The sequence below is a fragment of the Nilaparvata lugens genome, chromosome 10 (assembly GCF_014356525.2).
Source record: "Nilaparvata lugens isolate BPH chromosome 10, ASM1435652v1, whole genome shotgun sequence".
In the NCBI taxonomy this organism is placed as follows: Eukaryota; Metazoa; Arthropoda; class Insecta; order Hemiptera; family Delphacidae; genus Nilaparvata; species Nilaparvata lugens.
Window position 1 is genome coordinate 35,068,089 of NC_052513.1, and position 25,010 is coordinate 35,093,098.

At 35.0% G+C, this 25,010-nt stretch overlaps 1 long non-coding RNA gene across 1 annotated transcript in view; it reads right to left on the bottom strand.

Annotated features, from left to right (window-relative positions):
• The window catches only part of LOC120353360, a 259,038-nt gene that overhangs the window by 209,552 nt on the left and 24,476 nt on the right, over positions 1 to 25,010 (bottom strand). Inside the window, exons 2-3 of the long non-coding RNA XR_005572305.1 lie at positions 21,130 to 21,214; positions 2,505 to 2,546 (exon numbers count right to left, since the gene is read on the bottom strand). This is a non-coding gene — a long non-coding RNA (uncharacterized LOC120353360). The remainder of the gene's footprint in view (positions 1 to 2,504; positions 2,547 to 21,129; positions 21,215 to 25,010) is intronic.

Sequence of the window (25,010 nt, forward strand, 5' to 3'; positions counted from 1 at the left end):
CAGCCTATGATTGCTCGGAATGTGTTCTTCACTTCTATAGTGAGGTCCACGTTATAATGACAGTATTTGATCAACTTTGGTTTTGCTATCCTTGTCTATAATTCGACAAAGCCGGTGGTACTATCCTTTTCTAGGTCCACAACGATGCCAATTATGTTTTTGACGGTGTAGAAATATAATTAATTGATGCAGAGAATCGGCATCGCTATTCTCCTATCTTTATCCACTGCCATTATAACGTGGACCTCACTATACATTTTATCCAATTCATTCTTTTCTAACATCAAAAACGATTATACTTTATATTTTATAATAATTATTCTACTTCAGAGTCTAAAAACATTTTGTTCTAATTCTTACAATGTTGGTAGTTCTCTATTATCTTTCTCTCACTTTTTTGCTTCTTTCTTCTGTTGCTCATCATTTCATCCTTTCACTTGCACCTGTTTTTTCGTCATCCTTCCCTCCTTCTCTTTCTTCTCCTCCTTTCTCTTCAGCTGTTTCTCATTCTTATATCATGGTAATGATATAAGATGTAATCCTTCTTCTTCTTCTTTCTCTCTTTCTTCTTTTTTGTTATTATTCTCCTTCTTCTTCTTCTTCTTCTTCTTCTTCTTCTTCTTCTTCTTCTCTTCTTCTTCTTCTCTTCTTCTTCTTCTTCTTCTTCTTCTTTTTCTCCTCCTCCTTCTTCTCCTTTACTTCCTTCTCCTCTCTCTCCTTCTTTCCTCCTCCTTCTCCTCCTTTTCCAGCTTCCTCCTCCTTCATCTCTTCCTCGTTTACCTCTCCCTCTTTCTTCTCTTTCATTACTTCCTTCTCCTGTTTCTCTTTCTCTCCTCCTCCTTCTCTTTCTCCACCATATTCTCCACTCCTCCTTTTTCGTCTCCTTCTTGTTCTCCTCCTTATCCTTTCTCTACTCATCCTCCACTTCCTTCTCCTTCTCCTACTCCTTTTTGTCCCTCTTCCACATCTTTCTTCTTCTTCTTCTTTTCTTCTTCTTCTTCTTCTTCTGCCTCTTCTACTCCTTCTTCTTCTACTTCTCTTTCTCCTTTTCCTTCCCTCCTCCTTCTCCAGCTTTCCCTTCTTATCCTCCTTCCACATCACTTCCTCGTTCACCTCTCCCTCCTCCTTCTTCTCCTTTACTTCCTTCTCCTCTCTCTCCTTCTTTCCTCCTCCTTCTCTACCTTCACCATATTCTTCCTCTCCTCCTTTTTGGTCTACTCCTTCTTCTTCTTCTTCTTCTTCTTCTCCATATTGTTTCTCTACTCATCCTCCACTTCCTTTCTCTTCTTCTCCTTTTGTTATTCCTTTTTGTCCCTCTCCTACATCTCATCTCTCTCCTTCTTCTTCTTTTTCTCCTCCTCCTTCTTCTCTTTTTCCATTTTTCCTACTTATCCTCTTCCCACACCTCTCCCTCTTTCTTCTGCTTTCTCACTTCCTTCTCCTGTTTCTTCCTCCTTCTCTCCCTCCACCATATCCCCCTCCCCTCCTCATTCGTCTCCTTCTTCTCCTCCTTATCCCTTCTCTACTCATCCTCCACTTCCTTCCTCTTCTCCTTCTCCTTTCTTCTATTAATCCCTCTTCTACATCTTATCTCACTTCCCCTCCTTTCGCTCCTCATCCTCTTCCCACTTCTCCCCATCACCCTCCTCCTTCTTGTCAACCTCCTCACCTTTCTCTCCTTCGTCCTACTTCTTCTCTTTCCTCGCTTTCTTCTCCTTCTCCACCCTTACCTTTCTTTCTCGCCTGACAAATATGTAGCGACTACATAACACCCATCAAGCAGGCTTAGTACACTTGGCTGATTCTTCTCAATGTCTTGAGCGAGTCTGTCTTCTATACTTCCCAAAGAGACAGAAGAATATGTTCTTACAGTGCAAAGATGCTGCTCACAAATGGTAGCATATCCTATCCACGTCTCTACTTTCATTGCGTCAAACTTTAAATGAACATTTTCTTCTTGCTTTGCTTCATCTTCTTCTCATCCTACACCATGAATCTCTCTCTTTCTAATCTGACTCACTCTTCTTATTCCTTGTCTTCAAAGAAGATTTAGAGTTTTTTTTTCAAAGTTTGGAACTTTCTGAATAATTTTAATTCATTCAATTCAATTTAGAAGTATTTTATATCCCAATAATTTAATTATTATTTAATCAATTTAAATATTATATCCCAATATAACAATTGTTTCTGATGGCTAGGATAGTAGTCAATTCAATAATTGGCAAGTAGATTGACAAAAAACGGTTCCAATGTAGGACCATATTCGGCCGAATAACGGCCGGCAGATTCGTCCGATCCAACGGCCGAACGGATCGGTTGAATACGGTTCCAGTGGACGGTTACCCTTAAGTGTTATATAAACATTTCATCATGAATAGTGATTATGAATAGTTCAATAGTCATAATTATCAATTCCACCCATCCAATTTGAATGAAAAGAGGCCGAATTCCTTAGTTTTGATAGAGAATAATAATAATGAATTCATGAATTTATTGTTTCTTACCTTTGGATGTGCTCGTCGAGGAAAGGCGACTTTGGGATCTATCTGTAAATAGAGAAAAATATTTGTTAGAAAAATTTATTCTGAAGAAATTCAATCACTCATTATTCGAGAAAGTCTCAGATGGAATATCTTTGATGAAAAGCATGATGAAAGTACACAGTCACTGGAAGCATTCACAATCAGCCGGTCAAATCTTAACCGTGATCAATTTCACGAGAACCAATCAGAGAAGGCCTTTTAGAAAAGACGGCTTTTCTGATTGGGTCTCATGGAATTAATCACGGTTGAGATTTGACCGGCTTTTGTGCGACCGGGCCGTTTTAAACTGCTGACCTTCGGACATTGGCAAAATACACACTATTCAAGACCGATTCCAGAACCACAAACACACAAATACTGCAAGATTAAATTATTCCCCAACATGGAATAAATGAATTTGAACCTAATATTTACAAGTTCCTCTAATCTTTACTATAATAAATAAAAGGAGAGAACTAGCTTATACACGTACGGGATAGGAAAATCACGTTTGACGCTTCATCACGTCTGAACTACTGGACTGATTAACTTGCAATTTCTCATAGAGATTCTTAATTAACCGAGGATGGTTATAGGCCTATTAATTCTTCAAGGTTCCATTACGTAAATTTTTAGTCTTCCACGTTTTATAATTTCTTCAGCATTATGAAGCTAAGGTGAACATGATATTTTGGAGCTAAAAATCTAAGTGGTTTTATTCTTTATTTTGTGAATTTAAAGTTTGTTTAATGTTTTTTCAAATGTTTTACTATCAATCTATTCAAATTTATAATTGATTTTTTTATTCCAATCTATATTCTCAGATTGTGATTTGGTGTAGAAAATTGAAATGCACCTATGATAATATTTGGACAATTTGAAACTAAATAACGAAGCAGGTGTGATAAGGTGTAATACGGTGTGATTACATAACCTTATCTTTTGGACAACATTAACATTTTATCAAAATTTTTGGAGAGAAATAGGACAGGCTCAGCCTAGTTTTTCCTCCAATGTCATAATTGTATTATGATTATAGTATTTTATACAATAAACGAATGAATGAATGTGCTAAGTTATATTTCCATAAGATTCCATTATATCATCATAGGCCTACAGATCTGTGATTGTACATCATGTATTACAGGGTGACAAAAATATTTATTTATAATTAAATTGGGTAATTGGAAAAGTTTCGGGCAATAGCCTCTTTTTTCTTTTACGATCGCTGTATTATTTGTGCTAATCCAATAAATAAATAAATAAAATTGACCCTTTGTGGAGCACGGGTTACCTGCTAGTTTATACGCTTCTCTGATTGGTTCTCGTGAAATTAATCAGGATTAAAATTTAACCGACTTTTGTGCAACCGGGCCTAATATTGCTACATTCACAATGCGATACTGTAAAGCAGTGGTTTTATAATAATGGCAAGTACCAAACGCAACAAACATTCTACGTTTTACGAAAACATGATCATAATAAAATGTCCCTCAAAAATGATGATTATTACCAATATCAAAACAATACCCTCGAACCCAAAATATTGCTTACATACTCAACTAATTTATCAAACTCAATTGAATTAATACACTCTCTCCGGTACTTGATTATCTTCAAGGTCCATTGATTCCCTACGCACAATTCCAATTACTCCACTCCAAATTATTTAATCACATCTACATTTTGCACTGGGCTGGCACCATTTAAAATCGCCCGTTCACTGCTGAGAAAGCACCACGAAGGCTCGAAACGCGTCCAATTGAATTTGAAGCACACTGAGTTTTCCCACATTGACCTTTGCCTCCCATTCTGTATCTCTGTGCAGTGTTTCCAGTGTTTCTGGTCAGGCTGTATCTCTGTGCTGCTATTTTCCTATAGTGGGACTCACCCTAAACTGTCAGTATCCCTTATGAGCTGGTATCAATCCCTCCCATCCATTCAATGCTGACAGTTTAGAATAAATATTGAATATTCAGATTCACTTTAATCTGTCAGTATTTTCTATATATAACATCAATGCTTCCCCCATTCAACCAGAGCTGAATGTATGAAGCAAAGAACCAACTCACTATATAGAGACACACTTAAGCCCATTGTTTTCTGCTAATACTGCAGATTATAGAGTGGCCTGGCCTAATAAAGGGGGGCTAGTGGTCACTCTTAGAACCCCCCACCCCCTAACTACCACGAAGTTCCCCCCCATTGGACCCCCCCGCCTTGGAACTACCCACAATCCTTAGCCCTCATTGGGTGACTTCCTTTTGAAAGTGTATTAGTGACGCTCGCTTAAGCTTGCCGCACTGCACATTGGTTGGTCCAGTCTCTAGATTACTCTTTGTGTGTCGGTTATCATCATCCCACTTTCATTATATTCGAGTGTTTCGAGTGGTAGAGTGAGATTCATTTCAAAATTTCAGCATTGGTTGAATTGAAAATTTATGTTATTATTTATGAGGTATGCTGACAGAGAATCTATCTATGTTAGAATTCTATGATTCAGAATCTTATGAATTCAGAATTTTATATGAAACTTTAGGATTCTATATCTATGATTCTGAATTTTGTTGAGCACCAAAAATGTAGTATTCGTTCAGAATGTATGTTATTATTTATGAGGTATGATGACAGAGAATCTATCTATGTCAGAATTTTATGATTCAGAATCTTATAAATTCAGAATTTCAAATAGAGTTTTAGGATTCCATATCTATGATTAAGAATTTTGTTGAGCAACAAAAACTTAGTATTCGTTCAGAATCATACCATAGTGTTTCTCCTTTTGGATTGTAATTTGCAGTGTGTAATTCAAAAATGTGAAAGTAACACATAACCTAGCTATATTTTTTGGACTGTGGTATAAATTAGGACTGGAACCGTTTAGGGCAGTGGTCGCCAAACAGTCGATCGCGAGCTACCGGTAGCTCGTGGGATAGTTTTTGATAGCTCACAGAAACGCTCGTGTAAAAGAATGTCGTCCAGTTTGAATATATACACTTTCCCAGTCTGAAGAAAATCAATGACGAGAAAAATCATCACAGCACTGCAGCAATAACCAAGAATATGTTACAATTCTTTCAGACTTGAGACAACAGTTTGATCAACCATTTCAAAAGCATATCATATATAGTACAATTCATCAACTCTCTTTTGTAGAGATCTATGCAGAAGATTTTGCAGATTGTGTTGTGAAAGATTTTGGTGGAGATCAGGCTTCAGTTGAAATGGAATTTGTGGATCTCAAATGATCCGTCTCTCAGATCAGTTTCTACTACTGGAAATATTTGGCCTCAAGTCCCAAAGAAAAATATCCAAATATTATTCAAGTTGGATTGAGGTTGAAAGCTATGTTCAGCTCTATCTTATTGTGTGAAGCATCTTTTTCAAGTATGAAATTCATAAAAAATCGATATAGGAACAGACTGACTGATGAACATTTGGACAACTGCATCAGAATGGCGGCTACAACATACACTCCAAACATCAAGAAAAAACTTGATGACCAAAAAGAGTTCCACTGCTTTCATTGAAATGTAAATTTAAACTTTTTGCTATGAGATAAGTAGATTTTAACACTAGAGATGTATCTTTATAGGCAATAAAAGTGTAAAAATTTAATTTCATTTCGCGTACCGTACTTTCTTCAGTCTAATATTGCTTGGTAGCTCACTAGAAGATTTATAAATTCTATTCTAGCTCACAGGCTCAATCATGAGTTTGGCAACCATTGGTTTAGGGCTTAAGCATGTGGCATTTCTCTGGAAGTTGTTATGTTAAATTATTGAATAAATATGAAAAATAGTGAGTGTAGTTCACTTCAATCTTTTTGCATTGGTTAAATGCGAAGTATTGTTGTCATTATCTATGAAGTGTGCAGATAGAGAATCTCTCCATAGGTCTCTGCGCATTGTATTCGTTATGATCATTAAAACTAATTCTAAAGTGAGGTATACTTCAAACAGACTGCATTGGTTGGATAGAAAACTTCGAATTTGGAGTCATTCATGGGGAATTTTGAAAATTTTGAATGAATTTTCAGTGAAATCGAATCACACTAGAATCATTTATCATTAAATGAAATCATAAATGGAATAATTGGAATAAATTATCATTACTATTATTATTATTATATTATTATCATTATTATCATTATTATCATTATTATCATTATATCATTATTATTATTATTAATCAATTATTATCCAATCATAATGGATAAATGGAATCATTTATCTTATTGAGAATGTTACAGAACTACACATCTCGTTCCAAATGCATCCTAAAGTGAGTTTTATTTCAAACACCTATTTATATCAAACAGTTGGGCTTCCCATTGGAATGATTCTGACAATATCAATAATTATTTGCATTGGGTTCGAAGTGATTTTTTCTATAGGATGTATCCAAAAATATTATTGTAACCGTTCTCATTCATAGCGTGTTTTTCTCCAAGGTGAATATTTTCAGCTAATTTTATATTTTGCGAATATTTCAAAGGTTAATCAAGTGTTAAGATTCCTTCCTTCCCATCTAATCTGCCTAACATTGAATCTCTTAACTCTTTATAACATTAAATCCTTGATCAGTTCAATCGAGGTTCAATTTTTCTTACATTACAATTAATAATTTTGATCTTTACTTTCCAAAAAACATTACAAACAAAGAAAACGAAAAACAATAAGGGAACTTAATTATTGCATTAGCAAGTTGATGCTAAATGTAGCTATATATTTATAGTTTATTAATAAGAAAGTAACATTGCTGCTAGAATAATTATAATGTCTATTATAAATAATTACGGGTAATATTTGAGGGAAAATGATACTTACATAGGTTTAAAACCTGGTAGGTTATTAAAAAAAGATCAGACACAAAGAAAATTACAAACGAGTTGATAATTATAACTAACGTAGGTAGGTACCTAAAAAAATAGGTACCTAATATTTCAATACAATCAATTGTTACAACCACTCCACACTTTGAAATGTCAGCATTGGTTAAATGAGAAGCATTAATGCTTCCTATTTGTGAATACTGACAGTTTATAGAGACTCTCACTATGCCTGAAATATCAAAAATCCACGCAAATACAACAAAACTGCTCACTTTAGATGCTGATAAATCTGAGTTAATCTCACAATTTATAAACAAAGACAGAAACACATAATTATGAAATGATTGGAAAACATCTATACCTGGAATCTCACAAAACCCCACGCAGATACAACAAAACTTCGCACATTTAATTCTGATAATTCTGAGTTAATCTCACCATTTACTCAACAGAGACAAAAAGACATAACCATAAATAACTGGAAATCATTTATACCTGGAAGTTCACAAAACCTCACGCAAATACAACAAAACTGCTCACTTCAGATGCTGATAATTCTGAGTTAATCTCATCATTTATTCAACAAAATCAAAAACGCATAACCATATAATGATTGGAAATTATTTATACCTGGAAGTTCACAAAACCCCACGCAAATACAACAAAACTGCTCACTTTGAAACCTGCATCTCACAGTTGCCTACCTCTGATTTATAAACTCAGCATATGATGTATCACAATCACAGCTTCAAATATCCACAAAACCACTGAACAATCACTTCGCATTTCATTCCAATACTGTTTACAACTCAGATCTCAACCAGCATTCCATTGATAACAATCAAAATATCTGTCGATATTATTACAGTGAGATCAATCTAAACTTGCAACATCCCTCATAAACATTCTCAATGCTCCCAATTAAACTTACACTGACAGTTGGAAGTGAGTTTTACTTTAGTAAACAAAATATCTCGACTGATTAGACAACAATTCTGATTTTGAACCGATTGAAAACATGAGGCCGGATTGTTATTGCAGTGGTGGAGTTGGCGTGGAAAACGATGTGCACTGTGAACGCAAAAGCGATTGCGTTTTGGGCGCAATTGGATGTTTATTGTGCATTTCAGTCGTGGAACGCTGTGTGAAATGAAATGAGCATGTGAATTGCTGCAGTACATTGAATGTATTTTGTGGAGTGGAGGAATGTGTCAGCGCCACATTGTATTGTGATACAGTTTTTATCGTATGACGAAAATTTAGAATGAATAACTTTGTGTCATTTCATGACGGCTTTATAATGAATACCATCATTAACTTCGTGTTGAAATATGTTCAAAATGAGTATTGACTTGTATCAACATTGTTCTAATAATCTTTGTCTACAAATTTGTATGATTTTTAGTGACTCAAATTCAGACATCAGCATGAGGTATCAGTGAATTCAGATAAATCAGCATTTGATTCCAGTTTATTCAGATATCAGTTAATTTGAGGAATAGTAGAACAATTCAAATAATTTGTCCCTGTTTTATACAACTATTGCATCGCGGACAAGCTTTATCTTATCATGTGTCATACAATTATGAAATTAGTAGCTAATTTAATAATTATGAGCTTGCAATTTACAGCTTGTTATCATTCGTGATATTGTATAGTTTCTATATCTGTGTGATTTACGGTGTATTTATATAGGTGAAACACTTATTGACATGGGCTACTTTTGAATTAATAAAAAAATAAAATCTTATAGCACCCGTTTATTTTTGAAAAACTTTAAAATAGTGGAACAACTAGTTTCGGTTATATATTACACCATCTTCAGGTTTTATAAAGTTTCAGGTCAACTATTTTAAAGTTTTTTTTAAAAATAAACGGGTGCTATAAGATTTTATTTTGTTTTATTATTTTATTATATAGGTGAGTACAGACTTACGCTTCACGAACAGGCGCCGAACATGAGCGGAACGCGAAAGGTTCGTAATATGTTCGGCAACTGGTCTTATTGTTGACTTCAGTAACAGAACATTCAGTTAATAGATAGATGTCTACCGGTACGAGCATTTATTATTTGTGTGATTGTTTGCAGTTACCAGTATTAAAAGTATGAATATATCATAAAATTATTTATAGTTTCAATTGAGTAGAATTATTTTTGTATTTGATATTGGAATCACTACTCAAAACGTTATGGGAATAGAATGATGAAGAACATCAATTTATTCTATGTGTCACTTCTCATCTCGAATTGTCCTATTTATTTAATGGATAGAGCAAACAACACAATAGTCGGAGAAGAAAAAACAGGCTATTGCCCAGAACTTATTCAATTTCCTAATTTTGTCTCAAATTATCCAAATATTATTGACCGAGCGAAGTGAGGTCTAAGATTCAAGTCGGCGGTTTCGCATTTCTCTTAATGTTTAAATGTTTGAATGTTTGTATGTTTATATGTTGCGCATTTACGGCGAAACGCGGTAATAGATCTTCATGGAATTTGACAGGTATGTTCCTTTTTTAATTGCGCGTCGATGTTTATACAAGGTTTTTGGAAATTTTGCATTTCAAGGATAATATAAAAGGAAAAAGGAGCCTTCTTCATACGTCAATATTAGAGTAAAAATCAGACTATAGAATTATTCATCATAAATCAGCTGACAAGTGATTACACAGATGTGTGGAGAAGCCAGTCTATTGCTGTATTTCCATAAGGTCTATAGTTCCAATCAGGTACTTGTGGATGAGAATACTGCGTGAGGTCTACTGTTCACAGAACTACTAGTATAGGTTATGTCCATTTCAATCTCTTCACCTAATCATCAACCTGACACTACAAATCAGAATAATCTTGATCTTCAAGTTCTCAGTAGCTCTTAAGATGTTGTTCCAAGGTCAACTCTGCTGACAATCCCAATTCCAGCCAAAAAGAGAAAACAGTTCCGTTTTCGGGGGTTCCACGTCATACTGACTCAAGTCGGCTGCGATTGGTCGAAGCGTTCAGCTCCTCCCATTTTGTATTGAACCTTTGCAGCCAATCAGAAGCTGTTCTTTCATGAGCAACAAAATGGCTGATCATTTCTTGTACAGTAAACGTCTAGTGAGGATGTAGGAATCCCGAAACAAGCTCGCGATAAATGAAAAATGGTCAATTACTATGAAAAAATATCAACTCTTTTTTGAAAATGATGTAAGAGTAAGAGGCGATTTCGATGTAATGGGTATAAGGATGTATAGGGATGTATAGGAATGAAATATCGATTGCTTTTGAGATACAAACAATATATTAAATCTATATACCGACTCGACTATATCTCACTCGCAGAACTAAAAATCTACCGGACCAAGAACGTTCAAATTTGGTAGGTATGTTCAGTTGGCCCTTTAGAGGCGCACTAAGAAATCTTTTGGCGATATTTTAACTTTAAGGGTGGTTTTTAAGGGTTTAAAGTTCGTCTTTCAGCATGTATATTCTTTTTATTCCAATATCTTAAAATTATAATTGAAATGTCCATACCATATGTTGATGTAAAACTATAATCTAGAGAAAGTACCTCTTCGAAACAGTTGTTCTGGTAACTAAATTAAAAATTTTGTCAGGTTGGCAATAAGTTGAGTTGACTTTGTTAGGTTGGCACCAAGTTGAAGATTGGAATGCATTTATCCAGGACCTCCTAAATACCAATTTATCCAGTATCTCCTAAATACCTATTTAGGGGGTCCTGATTTATCGCGGAAAAATTGATTGGGTACTGCTACTTCAATCAGCTATTCCTGGGAATATTATATTACTAGCCGTCAGGCTCGCTTCGCTCGCCATATCCGTTCAGCCAGACGTTTATTCTGGACCCCCGGCTGGATCATCCTAACATATGATAAAAATGAAAAATGCAGGCGAGCGAAGCGAGCCTGCTGATCTCATTCTTGGACGATCCAGTCGGGGGTCCAGGGGGCAGAGCCCCCTGGCTAGACGGATATGGCGAGCGAAGCGAGCCTGACGGCTAGTAATAAGTATAATTCATGAAATATATTAAACCACGAAAGTGTATCATGTAGGAAACACAATGAATTCAATAGGCTATATGAGAAAAATATGAATTCCTAGAGGAATATTAAGATAAAATTAGGATCAGCATACAAGTCCCATGTGCGGACAAGCTCTTTGAACTTTGCATAATATGTGTATTATTTCCAGTTTGAATTTATTTAGTCTGTGTTTCTATAGGTTATTGTGTGACTGACAATAGAATCATCAATATTAAGTAGAATGGTATTCCCAGCATGCAGCAAAATCTTGCAATAATTTATTACACTGTTACAAAAAATTGAATTTATTCAAATTAAGTCCAATTGAACTAGTGAAACTGGGTGGAATTTACTCAACCTTGTAGTTACTTGAATCTACTTAACCCTGAAACCAATAAACTCGGTACGCTATCACAAAAAACTAAATTTGTCTGGAAATATTCAAATAAAACCCAATTGAACGTTCAAAACCAGACCGCCAGATGAAATTCCCAGCTACATAATCTTAGAATCGAGTCGGGTTATCTTCTGAATGCTTGAGACGCCATTTTAGCGCCAGGTATAGTGAGATCCGCTCCCATCCGTCAGCATTACTTGAATGGGGTACGTTGATGTTACTTATGAGGATTGCTGACAGATTATAGTGAATCTCGATATAGTCAGATTATCTTTGAACTGTCAGAAGTCTCTGGTAATAGCATCAATGCTTACAATTCAAACAATACTGACAGTCTAGAGTGAATTTGACTGTATAGAGTTGGTTACACGGAGCGTGGATGTTGAATTCTACAGGGAACCAGTCAAATAGATAGAATACGTTATGAGATACAAGATAGTCCTGCTTCTCTACCCCTGTCTTGCTTTCCCTTCAACCACTCCCTACCACTGTTTAGATGCTATTCCAAGTCTGACCTTCCCCCCCTTCCAACCTGGTTTGATGATTTTCCAGCACTTGCTTGAATATTGCATTTGCATCTCGACTGGTACAGTACTATTTCGAAATCATGCGGCCAAAACATCAAAATGGCGACTGTGGATTGAGTGTGAACTTTATTGGAATTATTGTGTTTATGGCAAACTATAGGCTGAAGTGGAATATCATAGAGTGGTAATTTATGATGGAACTATGATACTCTATTGGTATTATTGTGTTCATGGGAGACTATACAATGGAGTGAAATATTATAGTGTGGTCATGATATAACTACAATGCTGTGTTGAATATGAACTGAGATTTGAAGCTGAGCAATATAGAATTTCGTAATTATTTGCATTTTGATACATAGATCCTGTTCCACTGAAGCCTGTTAAATTTTAATCATGATTAAATGCCACGAAAATCAATCAGAGAAGTCTTTTTGGAGAAAAAGGTCTCTCTGTTTGGTTCTCGTGGAATTCAATCACAATTAAAATACAACAGACTTTTGTGCAACCGGCCCTTTGTGTTTTTATTAAAATTCGAAATATTTAACAAATGATGTGTGTTAATTCAGAATGAAGATTCATTGGAATATCTGGAATGATGCAGCATGGATTTAGAAGCAAGATGTAGGAATATCGCAATGCTACTATATCCATTATCTTTGTCTAGCAAATTTTTAATTACTTGGTATTTTTATCAACAATATGTGCTGTATTTGTTTTGGATTATCGCAATATTCATCCAACAGATTCTAACTATTTTTTTGTTCCAATAACTGAATCAATAATCAATAGATTTTATAGCTTCATTTATCAATTTCTTCATAATTTTTATAGGTTGTTTGTTTCGATCGTCGTGTGGAGTCGTGTGAAATTTCGATAACATTTATTTCTACCAATCAGATACACATATTAAATAATTGGATAAGGAAACAATAGGTTGAATATTATATTTTTGTCATAGTCATTCAATCTCAGCTGTTTACCATGCATGAAATCAATCAGGTAAACAGCTGTTTGCAGAACAAATAAACATATGATTCCTATTACAGCATACTCTACTGTAATGAAACCATAATATGCTTTCTTCACAGTCGAGTATGTTTCCTAGTTCCGAAATAGGAGCAGCAAAACTGCTACAAAAAACTACCTTTAGCGCTCCAGGTGAGATTTTGTCAACTTCCACAAAATTCCTGATTCGGAATTTGTAAACTAGGTTATGTCTATAGAATGCATGTAGTAACGTCAGCACAAGAAGGTAATGTTTTCTATTTTTCAATCATTCTTCTTTAGATTTTTATGACAAAAAATAGTGTACGTTACTTGGACGTGAATGTCTTTTGCTAACGCCTCGCTGCATGGCTAACGCCTCGACTAGAATCTTCATTCTCGCCTGCAAAAGGCTCCTCCCCATCCTTGTTACGTGAGATACTATTTCAAATTTCTTGACTCATATTCTGAATAATATATTCATACCCTGTGAGGACTCACTCACACAATCGATTTGATGATAGAGTTCAGATACAGTAGGTTACACAAAATTACTGATTCGGAATTTGTAAACTAGGTTATGTTTATAGAATGCATGTAGTAACGTCAGCACAAGAAGGTAATGTTTTCTATTTTTTAACTATCCATCTTTAGATTATTATGACAAAAAATAGTGTAAGATACTTGGACGTGAAAGTCTTTTGCATGCTCAAATGAAATTCTAGACTCGGCTAACGCCTCGACTAAAAACTTCATTCTCGCCTGCAAAAGGCTCCTCCCCGTCCTTGTTACGTAAGATACTATTTAAATTTCTTGTCTCAGATTCTGATTAATATAACCATACTCTATGAGGACTCACTCACACAATCGTTTTTATAATAGAGTTCAGAGACAGTAGGTTATTATATTTCGAACTTATAGATCTAGACTCCAATATTATTGATTCAACCATACTTTATGAGAAATAGAAATCATGTCTTCATAATAATTGTGGGATTATTCTTCGAACTTATAGATCTACGAGTAGATTCCAATATTGATTCATCCATACTTGATGAGAACTAGAAATCATGTCTTCATATTAATTGTGTGATTATTCCACAATCAATTCAATCATCGAATTCAGAAATAGTAGGCTATAAATGGTAGATATAGTAGTTATAATATTTTTCAAACTCGAAGATCTATATTCCGATAGATGTAACCATACTTGATTCAATGATGTGATACTATTAGAGTGTGCGTGTACTATCTGATGCGGACTCTATGATCATTACACAACTAATTCAATAATGAAAGTCGGTAACAGTTAGTGGGCCTGAACCAGTAATGGGCCAAGTCGTACAGTGCTAGGAAATGAAGCACGAATATTGATGTCGTATTCAAATTTCATGAGACTCCAAGTTCGAATTCTGTGCGCTTCTCATATGCAGCGATTCACTGCGAACTGTCACAATTAATTCAATGAGAAGCATCAATGTTGAACATGAGTGAAAGTTGCCCTCATATGTGGTGATAGTGGAATTGAGTTGAATTTGTCAGTATTGGTTTTATGGGGAGCGTTGATGTTGACTGTGGGGAGAAGATGACAGTTTGATGTGGATTGCACTAACAGAGAAGGAAGTCAAATCCAATTGCAGGGTTCCTTAATATACGGAAGGATGCTGTGTTATTAGAGCGCCAGATATAGCAGTGGTGTCTCTAATCGAAGTCTCTGTATCTTGGTTTGGGGACTGACTACACTGCTTCTTCTTTTTCTTAATCATCATATCTTTCTTCTTCTTTCTCTTCTTCTTGTTCTTGTCTTTGTTCTTGTCCTTGTTCTTCTTTTTCTTCTTCTTCTTCTCCCTCCACTTCTTCTTCTTAATCATCATCTCTTTTTTCTTCTTTCTCTTCTTCTTCTTCTTATTCTTGTCTTTGTTCTTGTCCTTGTTCTTCATTTTTCTTCTTCTTCTTCTTCTCCCTCCTCTTCTTCTTCTCCCTCCTCTTCTTCTTCTCCCTCCTCTTCTTCTTCTTCTTTTACATCTCCTTCTTCCCCCTTCTTCTTCTTTTTCTTGATCATCATCAGCTCTTCCTCTTCTCCTTCTTCTTCTTTTCTCCCTTATTCGTCCTCTCCTTGTTCTTCAAATTTATTATTCTTTTTCTCGCCCCTCCACCTTATCCTCCTACAACCATGAACTTTATTTTATATTCTTATGATATTGTATTCCTTCATTCGCTCCACGTATTATTCCATCTCTTAACCACCAACCTGTTTTTTATACTTTTTGTTTAAGCTTATTTTTCCTTTTATCTCATACAACTTCCATATTTCTTACTCACTTTTTCCTCATAGTCATCCAATTTCAGCTGTTTTCCATGCATGAAATCAAGCCGGTAAACAGTTGTTTGCAGAACAAACAAACATTTGATTCTCATTACAGCCTACTCTACTGTAATGAAACCATATATTTTCTTCACAGTCGAGTATGTTTCCTAGTTCCGAAATAGGAACAGCAAAACTACTACAAAAAACCACCTTCAGCGCTCCAGATGGAAGTTTTGTCAACTACGATCAAGAAATTCCTGATTCAGAATTTCTAAACTAGGTGATGTTTATAGAATGCATGTAGTAACTTCAGCACAAGCAGGTAATGTTTTCTATTTCTCAATTATTCTGCTTCAGATTATGACAAAAAATAGTGTAGGTACGTTAGTTACTTGGACGTGAATGTCTTTTGCATTTCTCGAATGAAATTCTAGTCTCGGCTAACGCCTCGACTAGAAACATCATTCTCGCCTGCAAAAGGCCCCTTCCCGTACATGTGAGATAAGATACTATTCTCTTATTGTCTCAAATCCTCTTCACCACCTCCCAAGAAATACAAGAGTCCCACTTCTCTCCTTTTCCACATTTTCTCCTCATCCTTTTGAATCCATACTCCTTCTCTATCTACAGTTTCATCCTTCTACCATACTAATTTGCTCCTTCCAAATTCGAACTGCCTTTTGAGACATCTCTACCTTCCAATGAATCCTATTTTTCGTATACTTTTACTCTGCTTTGCTTTCAAAGGATTTGTGACCACTCCTATCGTCATAGGATTATACATAGGGTATAATTATACTCTATCATATACTACAGTATATCATACATAGAGTATATGATACTAGATTATACATAGAGTATACAAGTATCATAGGAGTATGGTTACAGAAATATACTGAATTTATATTTCAGTATTTCCATATCATACAAAATACTTGAGAAAGTAATTGTGAAGTTGTAAGTAACTTTACCATAGTCAACCGCAAGAAAATAGTCCGACAGTATTCGGAATGTCTGAGTACCAACTCTTATGACTTGGAAGGAACTTCTTCTCCTTCTCCGGCTCCTACTTCTCCCACCCTCCGGCATCTACTTCTCCTCCTCCTCTAGTTTTAATTTCTCGTCCCCCTCCACCTTCTCCTCCTACATATTAAGCTTCTCCCCCTCCTAACACTCATCTTCCCCCCTCACCAACAACACCATCTCCTCTTGCTTTTCATCCACATCCTTCTCCTTCTCCTCCTTTTCCTACTCCTGCTGTTCCTTCTCCTTCTCCTACTCCTCCTCCTTATCATCCACTTCTTCCTCCTCCTCCTACTTCAACCCATCACCTTCTCTAGCAATTCCTCCTTCCCCTCCTCCATCTCCAACACCGGAAGGAAGTACTCGCTCGCTTATGTGCAATTCGAAACTGAGCAGAAACTACTACCCCACTAGGATTCACTTAAAACTGTCAGCCTGAGTGAAATGAGAACGGTTACCATTACTCCCATAAGAAATGGTGACAATCTCAAGCGAACCTCACTTCACCAACTCAGCCGTACCAACTGCAAATATTTCCTGTCTGCAATGTGGTTTTGTTGGCAAGCCTGCACCATTTGCCCGCGCGCGCCAAATGACACGCCGTCCTTCGCTATTGCTATTGCAGTTTTCCATGTAGGGGTATTTCATGCACATGTACTTACGTTACATGTCTTCCCCATGTTGTAATTGCAGTTTAGTTGTCGCTCGTTTTGCTACCGTGTCGCTATTTCAATTCCCTCTCTCTCTTCTATAATTTGCTTCTGTTTCTCTCTACTCACAGCTCTCTTTTTTTTTCTCAAATGATCCCAAAAACGTAATCATGTCTGTATTCTAACTATTCTCTGATGACATTTTCAAAAAATATTTGGTTTTCTTTTGTAAGAGGAACATGAAATTCTAACAGCGGACTCTATTGACATTTTTCCCTTCCTTGAAGTGCGTACAGAACTATGCGCTAGGAACACACGCATTTCCCTTTCATCAGCTGATGCTATCATATCTGCCATCATCTATGCCATGATGGCATATCTGCCATATATGTTCATCATATCTGTATGTGTTTATACAGAAACAGTAAAATACAGTTATATTGAGCGTAGCATCAGCTTATGGAGAGCGAAACGCTAGTGTTCGTGACGCATGAGTCTGTACGCATCTTGACATTATTTACTATCCTTGTGTTTTATAGCTCAATTCAATTTTATTAAGCCAAAACACTTCACAACTAGCCATGTCAACAGGCATTAAAAAATACAGAAAATAAATAAATAGAATAGAATGATTGGAGCTTACAAAAATTCTATCATACTCATTCATACTGCATGGAAAGAGAAATCATCCATGAGATATTCCGTAAGAGATAGTCTTGAAATACTCAAGATAGTCTTAAAAATAGTCTCAAGAACTTATGGAATGGGCAAACTCGTCTTTATTCAGTATTAAAAGGTAGAAGTGATGAGCATTCTCTCTACAGCCTTTCTCTATCAAACTCTATTTCCCTCTCAATCAGTCAATGGAAGCTGAACCTGCACAGAATCACATACAAGAAAAAGTTTGAATCTGTGATAGAGTACTAAAGCAATGAACTATGGAAGCTTACTTTACCTTGCCTCAGGATTACAAGGCTCTCACATTTTTAACTAAACCCAATCATAATTCCTGCAGTCTTTGATCAAAAATATAAACAAAAATTGAATTAAACATCCGTTATTCCATACATTCCCTGTTAAGATTGATTCCCACATTATCAGTTTCAGTGTAGGTACAGATACAGTGAGAATATTATTCCCATGAGTTTCAATTAAACTATTCACACTCGATCACTATTTATTAACTTATGCTCGCCAGGGCTAAGCGGGAATGTTCCCCTTCCATAATTTCACTGAAGTGGGATACACTCAAAACAGTCAGCATTTCTCATGAGCAATATCAACGTAGCTTCTCATCCAACTAAAGCTTACAGTTCAAGTGAATTTCCCATTTGAATATACGCTCCCAGACACCCCTACCAGAGAAAACCTAATATTGTTTATTCTATGCTCAAATCTCTTTCAAATGTTGTCCTCTCAAGCTAGTGGCTCAGAAACATTGAACGGTACATGTTGTAGGAACATTCATACAAGACACCAATTCGAATATACGCTCCCAGACACCCCAACAGAGAAAACCTAAGATTGTTTATTCTATGCTCAAATCTATTTCAAATGTTGTCCTCTCAAGCTAGTGGCTCAGAAACATTGAACGGTACATGTTGTAGGAACATCCATACAAGACACCAATTCGAATATACGCTCCCAGACACCCCTACCAGAGAAAACCTAAAATTGTTTATTCTATGCTCAAATCTATTACAAATGTTCTCCACTCAAGCTAGTGGCTCAGGCACATTGAACGGTTCATGTAAAGAACCTTCATACAAGACACCAATTCGAATATACGCTACCAGACAATCCAACCAGAGAAACCCTAAGATTGTTTATTCTATGTCCCAATTTATTTCAAATGTTCTCCTTTCAAGCTAGTACCCCAGACACATTGAACTGTACATGTTGTAAGAACCCACAAGACAAAATTAAGGCGACCTCAAATATAATTTTGTGAGACCCCAGAAACCTCCTTCAGTAAAGAACAAATTACTGTTGATAGTTCCAAGGGGTTGCTGAAACCCCTTGCAGAATAAGAACGTAGTAACAAATAACTGTACTATGGTGAGATTCACCTCAAACTGACAGCATTGAATGAATGGGAAGCATTGATGTTATTCATAAGGAATGCTGACAGTTGAAACACAATCTTACCAAACAGTATCAACATTAGTCCTAGATTTCATGATGCTGAGGTGCAGTAAGATGCAAAAATGGATGTTCCCTTCCTGTACTGTATTCAATTGGAGACCAGTAATTGGTTCAATGTGTACATTGCTATACACTGTATCAATTACAAGGCTAGGGCTGATTAGAATTCCAAGGAAACGAGGGCTTTCGAGGAAATTCCAAGGAAATTTGTCCCAACGTAGACCGAGTCACAAACTATATCAATTGTAGGACTGGGGATGGTTTGAATTCAAGGAAAATGAGGGCTCGGAGATTGGTCCCAAAATATGTTCTGTAAATAACTTGAATGCGGATACATGGTAAATGTAATTTTGTGTAGTCTCATAAGGCTGATTTGATCATGTATGCCTACGAAGGATACACTAGAATCTTAACATATTGTTAGAATGTAACAACAGAGCCCTACGACTCTTATTCATGTAACATCAGACTGAGACCGCATATTGGTAAGTCTGTATCTTGATTTTAGGCAAGTAAGACTTTGTGGAACTCGACTGAGTCACTGTCAAAGTTTAAGAACCGTTCCATAATGGAATATTCATTACGGTTGGATTTGACAATATAAGTTATGTGTGTTTTTATTTCATTTTGTGAAACTTCGGTAACAATATGAGGTGGAAAATTACAATATTTTGAAGCCCATTTCCCAACTGTATAGTACACGATTTACACGACGTAATTGGATTACAATATGATATTAAAATTTATATTGTCAACCTAAGGCAAATTGGATCTTCCAACAGCAGATCTTTCACAGTCTTAGTGGATTTGAAACTGCGATTCCTTTGATGTTCTGTTGCGGAATTTCCATATTTTGAATTTTGAAATTGAGGGAATCTTCGTTAAAAATTTCAAGATTCCCAGAACATTATTCCGAGATTCTTATTCCTTGCCAGATTTGAGAAAATAATTAAGAACTGAGCATTTTGTGAAGTGAACAACTACAAGACGATTATGTGTAACCTTATCTAATTTTGGGAGATGAATAGCACAAGATTACCTTATTTTTTCTCTCCGTATCATTTTGATGATGTATTTATTGTATGAATCAATACAAAATTGATTTAAAATTGCTCAATTCAAAGATTTCCAGGATATAATTCCGAGTTTTCTCTCGTCTCTTTTGAGATAACGCACCAATAATGAGCTTTATCAATGCATATTTCTATTGCATTTATGTAATGAAATGTAATGAAATGTAATCAACAATATTGATTGTAGGATTTGACCAGTTCCTAATTGTGTAAAACACGATGTACACGAATATGCAACGTAACTGGATTACTATATGATATAGTCAACCTAACGCATAGTAGATCTCTCTATCATCATAGATCTCTGTATCATCGGATACAGGTCTTTGGAATATTAAAACTGTGACTCCTATGATGTTTCTGTTGTGAAATTTCTAGATTTTCAATACTATTGATGTGGGAATCTGTGTTCAAAATTCTAATATTCCAAATACATTTATATTCTCAAGATTTTTCTTCCTTCTTGTAAGAAGTAAGATTTTTGTTCGATAAATTTCAAGATTCCAAGGATAGATTTTTCTTTACTTTTGCTAGATTCTAGATCTTTATGATATATTTGGAAACTGAACAATAGTCGAGGTATTTTCTTCCACTGAAAAATTTGATGTTATGGAATGTGATGTGATTCAAACATAATTACCTTTTTGCCGTCAAGGTCGTGGCTGCCTTGCGTTAGTACCTTATCTACGCTACTTGGATCTGCGAATGTGATAAAACCGAAACCCCTGCAAAAAAAAACGAGAAAAATATATTAGATTCCACAAATAAAAATAATTATACAGAGAAACATGGTTGAGTCTCAACAGGGAGACTATGGAATTCATATTCAATTAGGAAATATTGGAGACATTACATGACGAATGAAAAACTCAGAAACCAGTATTTTTCTTAAGGTTCTTGAATGGATAGCTCACACAATTCCCAATTTGCATCTGATTGCAAGAGAAAAAATTACAGCGATTCATTATTATTTCTAATTCAATTTATTTTCTTTGGATTTGAAAAGTCTTCTCGAAGAAATGATATGGAATTTAAAACTACGACTATAAATTCTCAAAGAACATTCTAGATGGATGTTTACCTCACTCAACAACCAGAGTATTGATTTCAACATAATTAGCTTCACCAATTCAAACACAGATAACAAATCACAAACACTTAATAAACACATAGCTCAATAAGACACACAATTTGAAAACAATCTTGTGGAATTTAAAACTACGACTATAAATTCTCAAAGAACATTCTAGATGGATAGTTTACCTCACTCAACAACCAGAGTATTGATTTCAACATAATTAGCTTCACCAATTCAAACACAGATAACAAATCACAAACACTTAATAAACACTTAGCTCAATAAGACACACAATTTGAAAACAATCTTGTAAACGCAGACCTCAACATATGGTCTCACTAAGTTAGTGTTTATTGAGTGTTTTTGTTTGTGTGTATTTGTTATCTGTGTTTGAATTGGTGGAGCTAATTTTATTGGAATCATTCAATACTCTGGTTGTTGAGTGGGGCAAATTATCCATCTTCTAGAATGTTCTTTGAGAATTTGTAAGGTATTTTATGTTCTATAAATATAAAGAAAACAATAAAAAATCTCAGTACCCTTTTTTTAAAAATATTTTATCACGACATGTTTCGGTCAATTATGCCATTTTCAAGTGATAAAATATTTTTAAAAAAAGGGTACTGAGATTTTTTATTGTTTTCTTTATATTTATATTACAAGTAGCCCTATACAGGAAAGATATAAATTTTATGTTCTCTATGTATCACTAACACAAAATACAAATATACTATGTATCACGTACACAAGATACAAGATAGACAAGATACAAAATTGATAGTTCATCAATTTATAACAAGATCAAAATACCAGAGATTCAACTTTTCATCGCAACTGGAAACCGCATATGAGACACGCACAATAATTTGTATGTATTCCACTATACTGTATATGACATAAGTTTCACATATATCATGTATCACGAGCCACGTATCCAAATTAGTTATCCAAGGTAAAGCAACAACTTTAAGCACTTGATAACTTTTGCGCTGAGTGTTTCAGAAGCACATACTCCCAGCAGAAAGAATTAGAGGTAACTGCGAAGTGACTACTACACTACTACATCACCCCACTAAGTCTCACCCCAGCCACTACTTTACGAAGAGATTAACAAACGCACAAGTACAACGAGACTTCCTTTCGCGAAGGGAGATAAAAAGAAGAAGGAGAAGAAGGAGAAGAATGAGAAGAAGGAGAAGAAGGGAAGGAGAAGAAGAAGAGGAAGGAGAAGAGGAAGGAGAAGAAGAAGAAAAAGAAGGAGGAAGAGTAAACCCCTATCTTACATTCGAGACTGGATCTCCTTGAAAACTGACTACTATTCTTCTTCAATCTCAATTGTTTCTCATCTCCAATATATCTCCTCTCTTTCTCTATTTATTTCTTAATCCATATATGAATATTCGATATTATATCAGGGTTGCAGTGCGTTTCCATTATTATACTATCATAATCCACTATTACAGTATATTGTTTGAGCTGCAGAACTAATTAAAAAAATTAAGACCTTCCTCTCTTCTTCAATCACTCTTCTACACTCTCTTCTTCCTATCCTAATAGACTATTTATTTTATTCATTTATTTATTTATTTACATCAATAGGAAAATTACATCATATAGAGGCTTAGAGCTTTATGCCGAAGCAAGCCTCATTGAAAATCAATTGTTTACACGAACAGAAACTAAATTTAATAAGAAAGAAGAAATAAGCAATAAAATGGTTTGGAAAAAACATAAATGAAAATAAACACAAGACACGATAGAAAATGGACTGAAGAGAAAAAAAGAAGAAAAACAAAATAGAAGAAGAATTTATTATATGTATTGTAAAATATTTTACCCATATTTATTTTTTCGTTCTCATCCTTTCAAATTTTGCTCATTAATACTACTTTCTTTTCTTCCTCTATTATGAGCTATCCAGCATAATTATAAAACAGTGAGAACTATACTACCAAGCTATTTCTGAAGTAGATCATGAGCGTTCATCGGCCTATTAGTAAAATAGTTAATACCTCTCGCATCAAGCATAATAATTTATTGTTGGTCTCCAACAGTGACTAACATAACATTGCACCTAAGGTACCTAGAATACAATGTATTCTAGGTAATTATTAATTTACGAAAATCCCAAATAAATGCTGCAAATCACCCCGAAGACTTCTGCTACTGCAGACATCGACAACAGGGTGAACAGCTAGATGGAAATTCGATGAGAACTACTATCCAAAAATTAGATTATCCAAAAAACTACAATAACAATGTCTGCAGTAGCAGAAGTCTTCGGGGTGATTTGCAGCATTTATTTGGGATTTTCGTTAAATAATAATTATATATTAATTAGCATTTGAATAAATGCATTCTCTATTTAATTTCATCTGTATTCTAGGTAGATTGATTCCACCTACACTTAGATAAATTGAGCCTTGAAATATAGCATTTTTCACTAGCCTACTGTTCAAATATTACTCTTGTTTTGATAGTTTTGAATTGAAATTCCAGTTCAATGTGTCATAAACATTAACCAACCAATCGATCTCACATTATGTATTTTATTCTACCCTAAATCTATAAAAATAATAATAATTAATCTTTATTGAATGACAAGTACATTACAGAATAACAATAATCGAATATTGAATTCAACAAGAATGTGTAGGTAGTGTACAGTCAATGAATACAATACTGCTTGCTAAAGAATTAACTTTGTCTGCAAACAGGAGCATATCTCATAATTGAAAATAAAAACATGAATTCGCTTGGAATACACAAATAACATAACTTAATATAAACTGAAATAATGCAAATAAATGAAAATGATACTAAATAATGATAATAGATACTAGTAGTTCTGTGAACAGTAGACGCCACGCAGTATTCTCATCCACAAGTAACTGATTGAAACTATAGACATTATGCAAATATAGCAATAGACTGGCTTCTCCACACATCTGTGTAATCACTTGTCAGCTGATTCATGATGAATGATTCTATAGTCTGATTTCTATACTATAATATTGGCGTATGAAGGAGGCTCCTTTTTCCTTTTATAATATCCTTGAAATGCAAAATTTCCAAAAACCTTGTATATACGTCGACGCGCAATTAGAAAAGGAACATACCTGTCAAATTTCATGAAAATCTATTACCGCGTTTTGCCTTAAATGCGCAACATATAAACATTTAAACATTCAAACATTTGAACATTTAAACATTAAGAGAAATGCCAAACTGTCGACTTGGATCTTAGACCTCACTTCGCTCGGTCAATTAAAATTAAATATTAATAGGCTATCTAGTTCCATACCTCAGTTTTCCCGGAACTACACAGAAAATAACAAACAACCCTGAACTCTCTAACTCTATTTTCCCATTTACACCACCAATTCAACTACAAAAATACTGTTATCACTTACACACATCTCCAACACAACACTACCGTTAAT